The 5,947-nt window shown below is 39.0% G+C and overlaps 1 pseudogene; it reads left to right on the top strand.

The window, feature by feature from the left end:
* The first annotated feature begins 1,131 nt into the window (after window positions 1-1,131).
* Window positions 1,132-3,583, top strand: LOC105535603 (annotated as a pseudogene).
* Window positions 3,584-5,947: the final 2,364 nt, after the last annotated feature.

The following is a 5,947-nucleotide window of genomic DNA, read 5'->3' as shown; positions in this document are numbered from 1 at the left end:
AATATCCAGGGGGGAGAGGATGATATTAATCCCAGTACTGCAGGGGGTTTAAAATACCTTTCTTCTGTGTGTTCTTATATCCTCGCTCATAGGCTCTCACGTGGAATCTTTGGGGGAGCTGTTCTTCATATTTTCCAGCCCCAGTGCCCTTTTTACAAAATTGGGTAGCTGTTAATACATTGATACTTGGGCACAGAGTTGGCACTCAATAAGTAGGTGTTAAGTAAATGAATCAAAAGAAGTGTAAGATACAAGATACATGGTCCCTTCTGTCAAAGAATTTATAAATCAAGTATGAATGATAATACCTGAAACCACTCAAAAAATCTATGTAAAGGGCCGGGTGCAGTGGCTCATGCCTGTAATCCCAGCACTTTGGGAGGTCCAGGCAGGTGGATAACCTGAGGTCAGGAATTCAGGACCAGCCTGGCCAACATGGTGAAACCACGTCTCTACTAAAAATACAAAAATTAGCTGGGCGCGGTGGTGCACACCTGTAATCCCAGCTACTCAGGAGGCTGAGGCAGAGTAATCGCTTGAACCCAAAAGGCAAAGGTTGCAGTGAGCTGAGATCGTGCCACTGCACTCCAGCCTGGACGACAGAGTGAAGAAACTCTGTCACAAAAAACAAAACACAAAGCAAAAAACCTATGTAAACACCATTATATGTGACATGTCAGGATAAGAGGAACAACTAACAAATTTTGTAGACATTCAGTAAATGGAGAGAAAGGTTTTTGGAGATGAGGGGCTTGAGCTAGACCTTGTATGTGTGCTATTAGAAGCTTCCTTGGCTGGACACATATAAAAACTTCCCTTTGATGCTAATAGTATTAAAATTCTATCTCCTCGGAAGCAGACTGCCTATTGCTTTAGCTTTAAAAGAGATTTAGATCCAAGCATTCCATTATGCAAGCCATAGAAAGACCGTTTTATGTGAAGATGCACTTTGATTGCACTTTCCTCTATCCACATTTTATTGTAGTTAGTTGTTTAGAGCTGTTTCTGTGTAGAGTGTGAGGTCCTTGAGGTCCTTAAGGGAAGGGACCTTGCTTGCCCTCTTTATCCCCTGCATACTTTGCATAAAGGAGGCACTCCATAAATGTTTATTGAATAAATGCTACACTCCTAATGGGTAAGAATGTGTCATATTATTCTTTGTTTTCTTATGTGCACTGAAACAATTTGTTTCTTGAGATTGGTTCTTAGAATATTTATTGAGTTTTCACTGATTCTTTTGCTACAGGTTAGCTAACCATGCAGCAGCTGCTTGAGTTTCACCTTTCTCTAGTACAGCAGAATTATATTTTGATGACCTCCATTTTGATGCTTGTATACCAGCTCTAATCCAAAGATTGATCTTTAGGTAACAGATGGAGACTGATAAGGATAACTTCCGTGAAGACAAACCCATGCACACACTCTGTTGTTCAAATAATGTTTAAATTAATCCTCCTGCACCCAAGCCATCAACTTGCCCCTTAACACACATCTTTCCAGAGCCCAAATCTGAGCTCCTTGTAGAAGATCTTTGCCCTCTTCACTCTCCAGGCCTTCCTAATTAATGTCTTCTCAGAGTTTACCTTCTCTCTCTCTTGCCATTAGTTAAAAGAAAAAGTGGCTGCTGTAGCATGTGGGGATACATTACCACATCCCATTTCCTTCTCTATGATCAGGATTTCCAATTTCCAAGCCCAATGGGCTTTCCCAGCTGGAACAGGATCTATAGGTCTTTGATCTGGAAGCTAAGACTAGAGAAGTCTTAAGAGATGACTGCTCAGGTGAGGAAGGCAGAATCAATCAGATGGAATTAGCAGGGAAGTAAAGTTCAACTGTTGAGCCAAGTTGTAGCTGCTTTGGCACTCAGAATGAAGAGTTCTGTGTGTGTGTCCTGGCATGGAGAGTTATTTCCTTTTTCCTTCAGTTAGGTTGACCCTTTCCATTTGTTTAGGACCTGTGCACATGTTGTACTGGGCCCCCAGTCAAGTTGCTTATCTAAAATTCTTTCAAACTGTTTCCCTATTATCTCCTTAACTGTTGTCTTCTTACTCTGCTGAACGTGTCTACTCTTTTACCTCACTGCTCCTGTTCATGCACCTACTTCTGCTGTTGAGATTTTGTGCCTGTTTTTCAGAGTAAATAAACTTTTCTTGTCCTTGTAGATATTACATTGTTTAGTTTTCTCATCTGAGTTTTCTTTTCCTAAGCACAGGGTACAGATTACATTTGTATTTTATATTTATATATTATATGAGATGGAGAGACCAGAGAAGAGAACAAGCTGTCAATTCCTAAGGAGAAAATTTCAGAAGTACATTCATACAAAGTGATAGTAGGAAGACTCAAACACAATATTACCTAAGTTAGAGACTAGAGAAGTGTGTAAGTCTGAGGACAGATCAGAAGGGCTTCAGGAAATTCTAAGGAAATTTCTTTACCTGGAAAGTTTAGGCAAATAGCAATCAGCAAAGAAACCTTCACCAGTGAGAAGAACAATGAATGTAATAAACCTGAAAAAAGCTTCAGTCTGGACTCTACTAATGATGCAGATCAGAAAGTTCTTAGAATACAGAATACTGATGATAATGATAAGAATGACATGAGCTTCAACCAGAATTCAGCCTCTGGTAAACATGAACACATAAATCTAACACAGGATTTTCAGGGTAGTAAATGTAAGGAAAGCTTAATGGATCTCTCCCTCCTTAATAAATGGGACAGCATCCCTAACACTGAGAAATCCTATAAATGTGATGTATGTGAGAAAGTTTTCCATCAGAGCTCAGCCCTTACTAGACATCAGAGAATCCCTACTAGACAGAAGCTCCACAAATGTAAAGAATGTGAAAAGTCTTTCAGTCAGAGCTCACGTCTTAGTCAACATAAAAGAATACACACTAGAGAAAAACCTTACAAATGTGAAACACCTGATAAATCCTGTGAAGCGTCTGACAAATCCTGTAGTCCAAGCTCAGGCAGAATTCAACACAAGAAAATTCACACCAGAGCCAAAGCTTACAACTGTAGCAGTTGTGAAAGAGTCTTCAGTCATAGTGTCCGCCTTACTCAACATCAGAAAATTCACAAAGAGATGCCCTGTAAGTGTACTATATGTGGCAGTGACTTCTGCCATACTTCATACCTGCTTGAACATCAGAGGGTCCACCATGAAGAGAAATCCTATAAGTATGATGAATATGGGCTGGCCTATATTAAACAAGGAATTCATTTCAGAGAAAAGCCCTACACATATAATGAATGTGGAAAAAACTTCAGATTGAATTCACATCTTATTCAACATCAAATAATTCACACAGGAATGAAACTGCATGAATGTTATGAATATGGAAAAGCTTTCAGTCAAACCTCATGCTTTATTCACCATCAAATAATGCATAGGAAAGAGAAATCATATGAATGTAATGAGTATGAGGGCAGTTTCAGTCATAGCTCAGAACTTATCCTGCAACAAGAAGTCCTCACCAGACAGAAAGTCTTTGATTGTGATGTACGGGAAAAGAACTCCAGTCAGAGAGCACACTTCGTTCAATGTCAGAGCATTCATACCAAAGAGGACTCATGAACATAATGAGGGTGAAAAGACATTTAGTCTAATTCAGGCTTCATTCAACATCCGAGGTTCACACCAGGGAGAAATCATGTACGTACTACATGTGGTAAAGCCTTCAGTCATAGCTCAACCGTTACTCAGCATCAGATAATTCAATTTTCATGCTAGTAATATTTTCATGCCTTAGTCACATTTGGAGAATTCATATGGGAATAAAATTCCATTACTGCAATGAATGTAAAAAAGCCATCAGACAAAGAAACTACCTTGGTTAGTATCAAATTCATGCCATGCAAAAAGATTATAAATGTAATAAACGTGTATGTGCATGAGGAGATTCAGTCATAACCCAATGTTCATTCAACATCAAAGAATCTATATCTAAGAGAAGTTATTTGAGTGTAGTAAATGGCAAATCATTCAATGGGAGTTTAACTAGTCTTTGTCATATCAGAATATCCATAGTAGACAAGAATTTGATGTAATGCAAATGGAAAACTTGACACCCACATTTCAGGCTTTACCCAGCCTCAAAATAATGGAAAGAAAATTGTTGATTATTTAGTTATGAAATTGTTAATACATAGTCCCAATCTTTATCATTGCACAAGAATCTAGGGTGACTTGGTAAATGCAGTGCCATTTTCTCATGGCATTCCTTTATTTAATATGTGTTCTAAGTAGGTATGTTCATTTTTACTTTTTTATTATAATAATTTTGATATTAAAAAGAACAGAGATGGGGTCTCACTGTGTTGCCCAGGCTGGTCTTGAACTCCTGACCTCAAGCTGTCTTGTGACCTTGTCCTCCCAAAGTGCTGGGGTTACAGGTGTGAGTCACTGTGCCGGGCCTATTTTATTAATAGAACTCATTTAAGCTGTTTTTATTTTAATATGCCCTATGAACATTTTTATTTTTCTTGAAATTGGATCTTAGTGTTCACAATTTCCATAAGATACTGCTAATGCACCAGTATTAAAACACATCAACATAAGTAGCTCATTTAGCTTTTTCTGCTGTTCTTGGCCCAAGTTCTCTCCAAAACTGACTCTTAGGCCTATTCTTTCCTAGGGACCCTATATTACTGCTTTACAGCCATGACACTTGGATGCCTGTTTATTGACTTCTCCATTCCCTTAAACACCTTTAGAAGATTTAAAAGATTCCTAGTTTTAAGCATTTCACCAGCGAGTATTCCACATCTAGTTGATGTTGCTGGTCTGATGTCTTATTTCCTAAAGTGAAGCATCTTTTTAAAAAAAGAATTGGATTTAAAATATATCCAGTCCAATATAAGTATGAATATAAGTAAGTGTTCTCTATCCTGAGTTTTTAGCAGGCAGCCAAACATTTTCAAATGATGCCCAAGATTTTGGTTGCCTTGTATGCATCCACAGCCTGCAAAGAGAGATGATAAGACATCAGGGACCCAACAAGACTCCTGGTAACCTCACTACATACATTCAGTGCCTATTCTGCTTGCCTAAGCTTAGAGTTCTTTTATATACCTCTAAGGCCAGCAAAATGCTCAGGTCTCCTTTGGTAGGGTAAACATAAGAACATACACAGGCTGAGTGTGGTGGCTAACATCTGTAATCCCAGCACTTTGGGAGGCCGAGATGGTTGGATCACGAGGTCAGGAGATGGAGACCATTCTGGCCAACATGGTGAAACCCCATCTCTACTAAAAATACAAAAATTAGCCGGGCGTGGTGGCACATGCCTGTAGTCTCAGCTACTCAGGAGGCTGAGGCAGGAGAATTGCTTGATCCCTGCAGGTGGAGGTTGCAGTGAGCCGAGATCACCACTGCACTCCAGCCTGGCCAAGACTCCATCTCAAAACAACACAACACAACACAACACAACACAACACAACACAACACCACACAACACCACACAACACAACACAACACAAAAACATACAAAAAACCCCCAGCATCGTAAGGGAATGTAGCCTTTCAACAGAGATGATGCTGTTCTTACATTAATCTCAGAGACAATATTTCAAGAGAGTGGCAGGTCTGTTCCTGGTAAAATTTTAACCTTTAGAATTGCGGATAAATGTTTGAATTCTCCCCCATCCCCCACACCAACCAGTCTTCCCTCATCAATCCAGGACAGTATTTGAAGTATGAGGGTTTTGTGTTAGTTGTTTATCCATTATCACATTTTTGTATTTTAATAGTCTACAGGCCATATAAAAGAACATGGCTTTTTGATTGATAAAAGGGATTATAGATGTTGGCTCAAGTTCAGGGCCACCATCATATACCTAACAAGAGCTCATGCTTCTTTAGGTAATGTCAAAGCATTTTGTATTTTTCCATCTTAAGCTTTATAACATTTTGTGAGTAAGACAAGTGTTATTTAAAATT

Source organism: Mandrillus leucophaeus, unplaced genomic scaffold (genome assembly GCF_000951045.1).
Source record: "Mandrillus leucophaeus isolate KB7577 unplaced genomic scaffold, Mleu.le_1.0 Scaffold148, whole genome shotgun sequence".
NCBI classification, from domain to species: domain Eukaryota; kingdom Metazoa; phylum Chordata; class Mammalia; order Primates; family Cercopithecidae; genus Mandrillus; species Mandrillus leucophaeus.
Note: the sequence above shows the minus strand (reverse complement) of the source record. Positions and strands in the feature narration are given on the sequence as shown.